Source organism: Mobula birostris, chromosome 4 (genome assembly GCF_030028105.1).
Source record: "Mobula birostris isolate sMobBir1 chromosome 4, sMobBir1.hap1, whole genome shotgun sequence".
NCBI lineage: Eukaryota > Metazoa > Chordata > Chondrichthyes > Myliobatiformes > Myliobatidae > Mobula > Mobula birostris.
In genome coordinates, this window is record NC_092373.1 from 87,112,257 (window position 1) to 87,126,601 (window position 14,345).

General features: G+C 42.0%; 1 long non-coding RNA gene and 1 pseudogene across 1 annotated transcript in view; one reads left to right on the forward strand and one right to left on the reverse strand.

Annotated features, from left to right (window-relative positions):
• Positions 1 to 6,172, reverse strand: part of LOC140196461 (uncharacterized) — a 28,725-nt gene extending 22,553 nt beyond the window's left edge. Inside the window, exons 1-2 of the long non-coding RNA XR_011885721.1 lie at positions 6,063 to 6,172; positions 1,997 to 2,122 (exon numbers count right to left, since the gene is read on the reverse strand). This is a non-coding gene — a long non-coding RNA (uncharacterized lncRNA). The remainder of the gene's footprint in view (positions 1 to 1,996; positions 2,123 to 6,062) is intronic.
• A 5,978-nt stretch (positions 6,173 to 12,150) lies between these two features.
• Positions 12,151 to 13,099, forward strand: LOC140197056 (alpha-1,4-N-acetylglucosaminyltransferase-like; annotated as a pseudogene).
• Positions 13,100 to 14,345: the final 1,246 nt, after the last annotated feature.

Below are 14,345 nucleotides of genomic sequence, written 5' to 3' on the forward strand. Positions count from 1 at the left end.
TTCCAGTTGTGTGATCAGCTGGAATCTGTGGTCCCTAATGACAACACATACTCAAAATGACAGAGGTGGCAGTATGTATGGGGCCCTGCAAAATGATTTTAGGGGGCTAGGTAAAAAGATACAGTAAATAGCAGTGTTGTAATCTCAGGGTTATTATCATGCAATGTGCTAGTGAAGTGAGAAAGAGATACATAGTGCCATTAACTAAGCTGCAAAGGAGTGGTGCAAGAGGAAGGACTTTACATTTAAAATGATTAGATTCATGAACAGATGGGACTTGCTTAAACAAGTCTTTCCACACCTGACTTGGAGGGGAACCAATATCCTCATTGGAAGGTTTGTTAGTGCTAGACGGGAGCATTTAAGATTATTAGATCATAAGACATCAGAGCAGAATCAGGCCATTCAGCTCATCAAGTTTGCTGTGACACTCTTATTCCTCTTGCTTTTCACTGATCTTTAACAAATTGTGTTCCTCCTCTTTTTTTATGGTGACCCTGACTTACCTTGTCAGAATCCATCTTAAAATCAGTGTTATTACCAGTCACCTACAGCATGAAATTTGTTGTTTTGTGGAAGCAATGAAGTGCAATCTATAAAATTGCCATATATGATAAAATTAAAAAATAATGTAAAAAAGGAATAATGAGGCAGTGCTTGTTGGCTAATAGACGGTTAAGAAATCCGATGGTGGTAGGGAAGATGTTCCTGAATCATTACGTGTGACCTTTCAAGTTGCTGCACCTTCTCCTAAAGATGTTGTCAATGGCGAGGTGGGTTGTGTGTATGATGGAGCTGGCTGTGTCTACAACCCTCTACAGCTTCTTGCGATCATATGCGTTACAGCCTTCATATTAGGTTGTGATGCAACTGGTCAGAGATCTCTTCAGGGTACTTAATGGAGATATAAGAGACTGGTAACATCCATAATCTGACAGGCTCCTAACAAAGTAGAGCAGTTGTCATGTTACTCCATGACTGCATTTATATGTTGGATATAACCTCAGAGAAGTGGACAACCAGTAGATTAAAGCTGCTTAGCCTTTCCACCGCTGACCCCAGAATGAGGACTGGCATATAATCTTGTAAGCTCCTCTTCCTGAAGTCCACAACCAATTGCTTGGTCTTGCTGACGTTGAGTGCAAGGTTGTTGTTGCACCACCGCTCATCCAGCTGATCAATTTCACTCCTATTTTCCTTCTTATTGCCATCGGAGACTTAATGAAAAATAAGCAGGGCAAAAAATAGGAAATAAAAATGTAGTGGGGTAGTGTTCATGGGTTCAATGCCCATTCAAAAATCGGATGGCAGAGGGGTAGAAGCTGTTCTTGATTTGCTGAGTGTGTGCCTTCAGGCTTCTGTACCTCCTAACTGATGTCACCAATGGGAAGAGGGCATGTCTGGGTGGAAAGGGTGCTTAATGATGGATGCCGCCTTTATGAGGTACCACTCTTTGAAGATGTCTTGGATGCTACAGAGTCTAGTGCCCATGCTGGATCTGAGTAATTATACAATTCTCTCCAGATTAGTTCAATCATGTACAGTGTCCCACCCCCATAACAGGCAGTCAGTTAAAATGCTCTTCACTGTACATCTGTAAAAAGTTGCAAGGGTTTCTGGTGACATATCAAATCTCCTCAAACTCCTAATGAAATATAGCCACTGTCTTACCACAAACAAAAGAAAATCTGCAGATACTTGAAATCCAAGCAACACACACTGCTGGAGGAATTCAGCAAACCAGACAGCATCGATGGAAAAGAGTACAGTGAACGTTTCAGGCTGAGACCCTTCATCAGAAAGGGTCTCAGCCGAAATATCAGATGTAATCTTTTCCATAGATGTTGTCTAGCCTGCTGAGTTCCTCCAGCATTTTGTGTGTGTTGCATAGCCACTTCATTATAGCTGCATCAGTGTGTTAGGTGCAGGTTAGGCCCTCAGAGATATTGACACTCAGAAACTTGAAAGGGGATTGGTGTGTGTTCCATTGTCTTACCTGTTCTGAAGTCCGCAATCAATTCTTTGGTCTTGCTGATGTTGAGTGCAAGATTGTTGCTGGTAGCACCACTCAACTAGCTGGTATATCTTGCTCCTCTACGCCCTCTCGTCACCATCTGAGATTCTGCCAATGATAGTTGTATTGTCAGCAAGCTTATAGATTGCATTTGATCTGTGCCTAGCCACACAGTCATGGGTGTAGAGAGAGTAGAGCAGTGGACTCAGCATACATCCCTGAGGTGCGCCAGTGTTGATTTTCAGTGTGGCTAGAAGCAGAATTAGGCCATTCAGTCCATTGAGTCTGCTCTACGATTCCACCTCCTGCCTTTTCCTCATAGCCTTTAACTAATCAAGCACCTGTAGGTGCAGTCAGATGTGACCCACAGTAGCATGGCAGCAGCTGATAGGGTTGAGGGCAAGAATGATGATATGACAAATAAGATTGAATGGAAGGACGGCCAGGGCCAAGCTAATAAACACTGTGGGACGGATGGGCTAAAATGTGTTAATTTCAATGCCAGTATTATGGGGAAGAGGCTGGATAAGTCTGTTACCAATACAGGGACCTAGATTTGTGAAGGACAAGACTGGCTGTTCAATATTCCTGGGTTTTGTTGTTTTAGATGTGATAGCGAAGGGTGATAAAGGGATGGAGGGGTTGTACTACCAATTAGGGAGAATGCCAGCACGGTACACAGAGTAGACATACTGGAAGGATCATCTACAGTGGCAATTTGGTTGAGCTCAGGAATAGAAATGTGCAATTACACTGCTGGATTTATAATACTTGTTAAACTTAACACCATAATTGGACTGGCATAGTAGCGTAGTGGTTAGCACAATATTTTATAGTACGGGCAACCGGGTTTCAATTCCCACCACTGCCTGCAAGGAGTTTGTACGTTCTCCCTGTGACCATGTGGGTTTCCTCCGGGTGCTCTGGTTTCCTCTCACAGAACAAAGACGTACCGGTTGGAAGGTGATTGTAAATTGTGCCATCATGAGGCATGGATTAAATTGGGGTGTTACTGGGCGGCGTAGCCCGAAGGGCCTACTCTGTGCTGTCTCTCAATAAAATAATTGGCCTCCCATTGGTCACTGTGAGGTTGAGGAACAACAGCTGTCATAGTGGGGACTAACTTTCCCAGTGTTGATTTGAACCTCGGTTATCTGAGAGGCACAGATGGAGCAGGTTTCTTCAGTGCATCTGGGAGGGTTCTTGATAAAGTATGTGGAGGGTCCAAATACATGGGAGATTGTACTCAACCTAGATTTTGGGAAACAATTTGGACCAGGTGACAGTGGGTGAACATTTTAGATATATTGACCATGACTCATGTTTTAAGGCAGTTATGAGTAAGGATAAAAATGGACCTTGCTGGAAGAAGTTAAATTGGGGGAAGGCTAATTATGACAGGATATTAAAGAACTAAGCAGTGTTGACTTGGAGTAGCTGCTGTCAATAAATCCACATCTGTCATGTGGGTATTCTGCAGAGACCAGCTGTTAGAATTCAGGATTGGCATGTTCCAGTAGAAGGTAAGGATAAGGATGCAAATGTAAGAGAAACATTGTTGGCTTGAGATGCCCTAAATTTAGTCAGAAAGCAAAAGGGAAAGGTTTGGGAAGTTCAGAATCAGTTTTACCATCACAGACGTATCTTGTGAAATTTGTTGTTTCGTAGCAGCAGTACAATGCAAGACATAATAGGATTATGCTTAAGTCACAACAAGAAATAAAATAAATAAATAGTGTAAAAGAGGTAGTCTTTGTGGGTTCATGGACTTTCCAGCAATCTGACAGCATTGGGGATAGGTTGTTTTATGCTGGTCTCATGTCAATCAAAGCGTCTGCCCTTGGTGAGCACTGAAGCAATGTATTCTTTAAGGACCTTCACCACCTCCTCCAGCACCAGGCACATTTTCCCCATTCATCCCTGAGAAGCTCTACACTCACACTGGCCATCCTCCTGTCTTTCACACACATGTGGAATGCCGTGGGTGGGGTGCTTACTCGGCACTGACTGCCCGTTTCCTTTCCCTCATCTGATGGTCACCCAGCCAAACGTCGGTGTGACTGCCACTCTGTGGCTCCTGTCTATCAAACCCTTAGCCTCCTGAAGGATCTGTAGTTCATCCAGCTCCAACTCCAATTCCCTAACGTGGTCCATAAGGAGCTTAAAATTTTCAATGCATTTAGGCTTTAAGAAAATGGAAGTATTAAATTTGTTATGAAACTGCTTTAGAAAATATACATAGCCAATTTACTGAGAATCAAGCATCGAGCAAGTTCTGTCATCTCTGGGGGCTCTCCATGTGGACCTGCCATCCTCATTCTCACAGTTAGTTCATTCACTCCACCAGTGGATCTGAAAAATTGTGCATAGGTGTTGTTTCCCTGTCTCTGTATATATCTGTGATTAATGGAGCAAGTTCACCCAAATTGATTCCAACATGGAGAGCTTGTTGCAGAATTAACTGGGCCTAAACTCATCTGAGTTTAGAAAATCCAGAGGTGATCTTCCTGACATGTCCAGGATTAATGCGGTGCTTGACAGGGTAGATGTGAAGATGACTTGTGTATCTAGAACAAGGTGATCGCTACCTCAAGATAATAGATTGGGACAGAACTGAGGAGAAATCTCTCCATTGAGAGGATGCTGAATCCTTGGGATTTTCTGCCAAGTATGGCTGTGAAGACTCTGTTGAAACATAATTCAGGATGAATCAATAGAAATGTAAATAGTGAATGAAGGAAGACACGGTTTCCTGGTGCAGGCGAGGGAGACTATAATCTCAACCATTAGTTTATGGATTGGCAGTACAAGTGGAAGGCCCATTCCTTTTGTTCTGTTTGCCCTCTCATTCCCCTCTCCACTTTCTCTACAACTGTTTCAATTCTAATTTATCCCAGTTCAGGCAGAAGTTCATCAACATGAAACATAGTAAACCATTTCCCTTTGCACACAGATGCTACATAACCTACTGGTTATTTCCCACATTTACTGTTTTTGTATCAGATTTCTCCCAGGTGCACAAAGTGTATTCCTTTCAGAAAATAATTCATTCAACATAAGATCATAACAATTACAGGAAAAGGCCACTCAGCCCCTCATTCTTAAAGGTATCATGGCATCACTCCCCATGCTACATTGACGACTGCATTGGTGCCGCTTCCTGCACCCATGCGGAACTCGTTGACTTCATCAACTTTGCCTCCAACTTCCACCCTGCCCTCAAGTTTACCTAGTCTATTTCTATTTCTGACACCTCCCTCTCCTTTCTCGATCTCTCTATCTCTGTCTCTGAAGACAGCTTATCTACTGACGTTTATTATAAACTCACTAACTCTCAGAGCTACCTTGACTATACCTCTTCTCACCCAGTTACTGGTAAAAATGCCATCACCTTCTTTCAATTCCTCCATCTCCACCGCTTCTACATCAGTTCTTACTGAAGTACGGGAGGCCATACCGGGAGCACCCGATACAGTAGATGACCCCAACAGACTCACAGGTGAAGTGGTGAAGTGTCGCCTCACCTGGAAGGACTGTTTGGGGCCCTGAATGGTAGTGAAGCGGGTGGTGCAGAAGCATGTGTAGAACCTGTTCCGATGCCAGGATAAGTGCCGGGGGGAGATCAGTGAGGAGGGACGAACGGACAAGGGAATCGCATAGGGAGTGATCCCTACAGAAACTAGAAAGTGGGGGGAGGTGGGACGGGAAGGATGTGCTTGGCAGTGGGATCCCGTTGGAGATGGCAGAAGTTACAGAGTTATTTGTGCTGGAAGCAGAGGCTGGTGGGGTGGTAGACAACATCCACTGACCACTCTCATTAATCTAACTTGTCACCTGGACAAAAATCTCAATCAAGTTAGTAAGACATGACCTTCCCTGCACCAAGCTCTCTCTAATTAGGCCATGTGTATCCAAATGCTCACATTTCCTCTCCCTGAGAATTTTCTCCAGCAATTTCTCTACAACTGACTGGAGACTCACCGGCCCATAGTTCCCAGGATTTTCCTTTGATCCCCTCTTAATTAGAAGCACAAAATTAGCCACTTACCAGTCCTCTGGGACTTTGCCTGTGGATAGAGAGAACACGAAGATACCGGTCAAGACCCCAGTAATCTCATCTCTTGCCTCCATCAATAAACTGGGGTAATCTCATCAGGTCCTTGGGAGGAAAACAGGAAATGTACACAGCATTAAGTAAAAGAATAGAAAGTACTGGAAAACTCAGCAGGTCAAGCATCAGCTTTGGAAAGAGAAACAGATAACATTTCAGGCCTAGCATCCTCCATTAAAACTGTTGAAGAGAAATAGTTCAGTGAAAGTACCAAAAAGGGTGGGAAAGTGCAAGTGCTTGAAAAAAATAAATGTCTTTCGTAGAGTGAAATAAAATGATTGTTTAGGGGTATTTGAACTCCTTTGTCTCTGTAATGTTGAAGCTTGGAGACTGGAGGCAGGAGGTTTGTCTTAGAGTTGCAAGGGCCGTCCGTATATGTGGTTGGCTGAGAGGGAGGAAATGGGCTTGTTTTCTCTGTTGTTGCTTTATTGCTTGGGATGTTCTGTTTTGTTGTGCTCTGTGTTGTTCTGCCAAACATTGTGGCCATGTTATGTTGTCGCTGGAATTTAAAATAAATCAAAGAAGCAGCTCACACTCTCACCTGAGCTTCAGGTTGAACTGCAAGCAACCAAGGAAGACAGTTGAGAAGAGAGGAGTTTCAGTGGAGAATTTATTTGGGATTTGCATGCCAATAGCTGGAGATAGTAAGATAACGTAATCTATACTTCTCCACTTCCAGAAATGAGAACATCATTGGCATCACTGCTAAAGCAGACCCTTACCTGAAATTGTTGAGTTCACTTCTGAGTCACAAAGGCTGAAATGTGCCTCGTCAGAAAATGCATTCCCTGGACCCCTTTTTTCCTATTGTGTTTCGTTCATAGTTATATGATGGTTTTCTTGTCATTTCAGGAAAATGTATTTTATTTGTCACATCTGAGCTTTCTTTAAAATCTGTAGAAAAGTACAACTCGTCCGACCTGACTTCTCAGTGCTACAGTACATGCCAAAAATATTAAAGAAATTTGAATGTTCAAGAGTCCTGAAATAAAGCTGTTATGTGTTGAAAAAGAGTTTATTAAAAAAATCATGTAGTTAAAAAGGTTCACAGCATATTGTTGTGATTTACATTAAACAAGAATGAAAACTGAATTTGACCCTGACAACAGACTTTGCTTGAAACTACTGAACATTGTTTTCACTGTTGTACTGCCCAGTTCGAGCCACTGATAGACCTTGTGGCAAATTCCATGAGGGATCCATCTTTTTTTCTGTTCTTAGTCACACCCGGATCACAGAAGAAGCCAGCGTTGATATGTCAGTTAAACCTGGTGTCTGGTTTATTAGCATTTCATCTGTGGAGAGATCACAAACTGCTGATTCCAGGAGGGAACCATCATTAGAAGAGAGAAGTGTGGGAACTTGAGCAATGTTTGAAATTGTAGAGAATAAGGAGGACTGTAGGAATGTGTTCTGGTGGAGACTGAGAACGGAACGACATAGATGGTACCAGTGGTGAGGGCTTGTTATTTGCAACTGTTCAGGCTGGACGAGGGCAAAAATGATGAGATGATTGGGAACGGGAAACACAACACTGGACTGATAAGACGAAATTCATAATTATAAACACGAGAAAGTCTGCAGATGCTGGAAATCCAAAGCAACACACACAAAATGCTGAGAAAGTAGGTCAGGCAATAACTACGGAAATGAATAAACTGTCGACGTTTCAGGCCGAGACCCTTTTACAGGACTGAAAAGGAAGGGGGAAGATGCCAGAATAAAAAGGGTCAGGGGAGGGGAAGGTTACAGGTAAAGCCAGTGGGTAGGAAAGGTAAACGGCTGGAGAAAAAGGAATCTAATAGGAGAGGAGAGTAAACAATTGGAAAAAGGAAAGGAAGAGCAGACCCAAAAGGAAGTGACAGGAGGTGAGAAGAGGAAAGAGGCTAGAGTGGGGAACAGAAGACGAAGGGAAAGGGAGGGAATTTTTTGTTACCAGAAGGAAAAATCAAAAGTCACGCCATTAGGCTGGAGGCTACTCTCCTGTGGGGGCGTGGCTTATTCTCTTTGTCGAAAGCTGCTTCCGCCATGATTGGATGGTTTGGAAACAGCAGCTGCTTTTCCCATTGGTTGGCCACCTGGTGTCAAGTTTCAAATATCCCAGGTATAAATTAGCACGTGGGGGAGGCTTGCTGTCTTCTCCTTTGTTTAAGGCAAGAGGTGCACATAACCATTGGGAAGATATGCTCTGCGGGCACTTTTAACTAAATATGTTTGTTGAATATTCAGCTTTGTAGTCTCTGTAACTTGGGGGAACATTGCTGTTTTGTCGAAATTTTACTGTTTAGAAATATATGATTAATATACTTATTCACAGTCAGTGTTTTCTGTCTTGCCAGACCCGCAGACCTGATTCAACATTACATTTTGGGGTCTCATTATTTGAGCAGCAACGCACTTCTTTAAAAGGTTGTTCAAAAGAGAAGACCCTCCCATAAGAGAGACGCAGAGTCCCAGGGTGGACAGGCTTCGGAAGTCTTGTTAACTTACTGATGGGTTATGGAATGCCAGTGGATTGGTCAGACCAGTTAGATTTTGCCAGGGTTGAAATGGGACATCACATTGTTTCCATATTTTAATCATTGGATTTTCTCAGGAGAAAGGATAGCAGCAGGATGCTCTCTGGCTCCTTGCAGGGATTGTAAGGCATCAGTATAAAATGAGAACATTAGATTATTAGATTAGATTATGAGGACACACAGTCCTCTTTTATTGTCATTTAGTAATGCATGCATTAAGAAATGATACAATGTTCCTCCAGTATGATATCACAGAAACACAAGACAAACCAAGACTGAAAAACTGACAAAACCACATAATTATAACATACAGTTAGAACAGTGCAAAGCAATACCGTAATTTGATAAAGAACAGACCATGGGCACGTTAAAAAGAAGTCTCAAAGTCTCTCGAAAGTCCCATCATCTCACACGGATGGTAGAAGGAAGAAAAACTCTCCCTGCCATGAACCTCCAGCGCCGCAAACTGGCCGATGCAGCACCCTGGAAGCACCCAACCACAACCAACTCTTGAGTCCATCTGAAAACTTCGAGCCTCCGACACCAAGCACCGAGCACCACCTCTGCCGAGCGCTTCGAGCCCGGCCCCGGCCACTAAGCAATAAACAAAGCCAAGGATTTGGGGCCTTCCCCTCCGGAAATTCTCGATTGCACAGTAGCAGCGGTAGCGAAGCGGGCATTTCAGAAGTTTCCCCAGATGTTCCTCCGTGCTTCTTACGTCTGTCTCCATCAAATCAGGATTGTGCACAGTACCTACTTAACAAATACTGATATCTTTCCAGAGCGGCCACGCACGCTGTGTCACGTCGCCATCTTCTCCTCTCTAAAGAATGAGATTGAAGACCTAAGTCAATGCTGTATTATGCTGAGAGAATCATTATTGATGACCCAGACTTAAGCTGCAAGTTAGAGGCTAAGAATATAGAGCTGGCTTGTCAACTATTGAAGCTACAACACTTAGACACTGCATGCCAAGCTGGTTGGCAGCCCGACCTTGTTAAGTTTTGATCTTTAATGAGGCAGGGTGATGATCCTACTCTGGGGCTGGGGGATGAAGATTTCTCTCTCTCTCTCCCCACCTCACCCCAGCATTTCTTCCTTCAATTTGAACTTCTAAACTCACACCAGTTTATCAATCTTAATAACCTTCTGGAAATTGGTTCCCTTGTGTATACGTTGACTCCTCTACGGGCTCATCTTGACTTCTAGTGTCACTGCTTTTCATGTCTTCACTACACAACTGGGTAGTTTGTTCCATGTGTCCACAATTCGCTGTGTAAAGAACTGCTTCCTGATGCTGGTCTGAAATCTCCCTTTAACCAGTCTCCACCTTGGGCCCCATGTCCTTGATGATGGACTAATTTTGAAGTAGTGGCTGGCATCCACCTTTCTTATACCCTTAATAATTTTGAACACTTCTATTATTCTATGTCTACTTAAGGCTAAAAATATTTAATTCTTTCAATCTTTCTTCACAGCTCTTACCCGCAGACCTGGAATGAGACTAGTCACCCCTCTCTGGACTTTCACCAGTGTCTTTACATCCCTCACACAATTGGAGTCCAAAGATGTACACAGTACTCAAGATGTGGCCTCACAAGCACATTAAACAGCTTAAGGAGAAAAACTCTAGACTTGAACTTCACTGAGTGCATTATATAGCCCAACATTCTCCTAGCCTTCCTAATCACTTCTGTGCATTGTCTAGATGTTGATATTGATGAGTCTACCAGGATGCCTCTCATTTTTGAACACAAGATCCCCCCTTATATACTTATATCTTATATTTCTACTTCCTATATGTAATAATTTATATTCACTTACATTAAATTTCTTTCATCTGCCATTTATCTGCCCACATCTGGATTTTGTTTGGATCTAACTCTGTTGACTCTGCTGCCCAAATGATATCAGCCTGTCCCCCTAATTTTGTGAGATCAGAAAACTTTACTACCGTTTGTAGTTTATTTATTATGTGCTCATCCAAATCATACCGGAAGGTCAAAAATTCTCCTTAACTCAGCAACAAAATATTGAAATGACGGGGCTGTGGGGACTTTGCTCTCATAGAGTATTGAACTGGCTGCGTGGAAGTCCATTCAGGAGATTTACCATGTGCATCAGTTTACCTGCATCATCATCAAAGCAACCTTACTGGGCTTGGAAAGTCAGCTCACACTGGGTTTTGATATTTCTATAGCTGCTGAGGTCACCAGAGTATCTGCCTGGTGGAGGAATACTTTGTTCTAGTATTGACATGGGACATGGGAGTTGGTTCTGGTCCAGATGTGGGAAAGGCAGCATTAGTGGCTGAGGTTGCCAGGGCAGCAAGAAAGGGGGATTGTGAGATTCTGGGAGTGGGACTGACATAACCGGAGGTTGCAGAATTGTGTTGGTGAGAATGCTAATGGCTGTCTGCTGACACTGGCTGTCCAAAATAAGTTTGTGGCTAGCCACCATAAGAAGGTGAATTGCAGATATCTGACTCATTTTGTCTGTGAGCTGCTGAACTAATTGCTGCGAGCAGTTATATCTTTCTTTTCAAAATCTTTTCATTATTTTTTTTCAAAATAAACACGAGTACATCTAAGTAAACAACACTTACAATGTCTCAAAAAAAATTATATAAAGATTGAAAAAATTTTGTGATATAAAACCCTACTAAGCAAGAAAAGTGGGAAAAAAGAAAAATCCCACTAGGTGTTCAACCCCAGGGCCATACATAAAGCTTCTAAAGATAAACATCAAACCGCCAGCAAAAAAAAGTACCAAAAAATTTACAATTAGATCGTGGAGAATCCATTAATTAACTCAAATGATAATAACAAGCAAATGAACTCCATATTTTCTCAAAATCAAACATAGGTTCAAAGGTTCGACTTCTAATTTTCTCCAAACTAATACATAAAATCACTTGAGAGAACCATTGTGACAAAGTGGGAGCCGTTGTATCCTTCCACTTCAACAAAATGGCCCTCCTAGCTATCAATGTAACAAATGCAATAAAGTGTTAGTCAGACACAGAGATACCATGGATATTTTGAGGAAATATTCCAAGTGAGCAGTTACATCTGTTCCTTCAGCTGAGATGGCTCATTGAAATGAGATTATCTGCTTATTATTATTATTGCTTCAGTATCTTTTCCCAGAACTGATTCAATTGCCTGTAACTTATCCACTACCTGGCCAATGGATCTCAGGGCCACCTTCAGCTGTCCTCTGTATGCTGGGTTCATTTTTTCTGGTTGTGACCTGCTGTCAGAGTGTTTACATATGGCCCAAGTGCAGAGAAAGGGACACTGAAGTGGGTCAACAGTTCACTGACTTTAATGAGAATTGTAAAATTTTAAAGAAAAGGAAAATAATAAATGTTAGGCCAACACGGTTGCTAATTAAAACTCTCAAACTGAAAGTAAAATATCAACACCACAGCTGAAAGCAACATTAAATGAATACCACTCCTTTCCAGTATCATTTGAAACAGTAGTTCTCTTTCGCAGGCAAGAATGATGGTAAGCAATGAGCATAACATTGCTGTGCTTTTGCTTGTTTTGACAAGATTACAATGAAAAGAAGGGAGATAAATATCACTGCAAACTGGGATCACCTGACGTAGGAATTTTAGTTTCAGGAAGAACATAAGGACTGGAGAGGCAGAAACAAGAGAAAATCTGCAGATGCTGGAAATTGAAGTAATACACACAAAATGCTGGATGAACCCAGCATCTATGGAAAAGAGTAAACAGTTCATGTTTCAGGCCGAGATCCAAAACATCGACTGTTTACTCCTTTCATGGATGTTGCCTGGCCTGCTGAGTTCCTCCAGCATTTTGTGTGTAGGACTGGAGAAAAGATGCTTTGAAAAAATGGAAATTAATATAATGAATTAAAGTTTTCTTTGCTCTTTATGATAGATAAATCCAGAAAAGGAGATTTATTGGACCCATGTGCTTGCTGATGGCTGCAGGTTAACTGGAAATACAAGGGCATCTACCTGGATACAGACATTATCACTGAAGGCAATGCTATTTGATAGCTTCACCTATCCACAGAGCATAAAACTTGTCAGTAAAGGGGCAACGGATTTCCAGAACACACATAATCTTTTTTTGTGAAATTGCATTGAAGATTTTGTCGCCAGCTACATTGAATATCTTTGGGGTCAAAACTGTTCATCTGTGTGCTGAAAAAGTGTGCAGCACTGAGAAACCAAACTCCTACACTGGGAGGAAGTGCAGCAGCGTCCCTTAATAGATCACAAATCAATTCTACCTGATCACCTTCCCAAAATGAGAAATGCACTTTGCTCCCTGGAGAAAGGAGGATATAGAACTATGTATGGAGCCTGTGTCTGGAACTTAATGAATATCAGCAATAAAAAATGTTGTTAGCTGTAAGTGCATCATTAATGGAACGAGTTTTCAGTTGCATTGTCCAAATACAAACAAAAAATAATTCAATCCAGCAATAGCACTTCATGATTAGGATCTGATACTATACAATGAGGGACAAAATCAAATCGACAGATTTTCCAAAATTATAGTCTAAAGATAGATAAAACTCTTTCGACCATATTGCAATACACAATGCTTTTATTTTGAAAAATTTGAAATGCTGGCAACTGTTTAGATCCAGATGCCCTCCTATTCGATGCAATTACTATCAGAATCAAAAACTAATTTCTGACCCCATGTTTGTGTGATGTACATTGGTGGTGAGGACAACAGACAGAGACAAGGCAGTAGCTATTCCACAGTCAACTCACCACTAAACTGAAAAGCAACAGCATTTCAAGTGATAAAATATTGTATGAGAAAATCTTTGGGATAATCAGGGACTTTGCATTGCCTCATTTAGAATTATCAATATGTAATTTTTTTTGAATTTGGAAGAATATATTCGTGACAATAGCAGAACCAAGTGCATCTGATTTCTAGTCCATCACAGCTCAGTTTATGTTTGACAATTAAAAGTCAGCTACTGTAAGTTAAACAATCATGCTTTGCTAATTCCTTTCTTACAGTCAGAGTTCATTGAATTGTGACAAATCTGAAATTCACAAGTATTATGGCACCTGAAAATTTATAATGGAAAATGTCAAATCTACAAGGCACTCTCAAATGGATGTCATATTGAAGTTTGTACATTCAGTTATCAGTTTGTTGACTGCCCTTTTCTTTCCAGGAAGTCTTTTTGTGATCACACCAATAACCAGTGGAGTTGATATTTCCTTCCATGAGGTGTTGCACCACAGAAGCAGGTCAAAGCGTTCGCCTTATTGAAGGGTGCTCTGTTATCAGCCACTGGTTACAACCGAAATGTTGACTGTACTTTTTTCCATAGATGCTGCCTGGCCTTCTGAGATCATCCAGCGTTTTGTAGGTGTTGCTTGGATTCCCAGCATCTACAGATTTTCTCTTGTTTGTGGTGTGACGAGAATACACATAGATTAAGATGTTAGCTGTCCTGTGCTGGCACCAGTGGGATCAACAGTTGGTCTGCCACCTGTCTTCAGGAGAAAGAGAGATAAGGAAAACAATGGAGCAGCATTTGGAGATGTTAATTAAGGGACGGAAGGAGAGCTGTCAAGATCGGCCCCCCCTTTGAACCCTGAACTGTTTGAAGTGATGGACAGGCGATACCCCAGCAGGGGGATAAAAAGGGACAGGTTCACTAAGGCAAGACACACACGACACCCCGA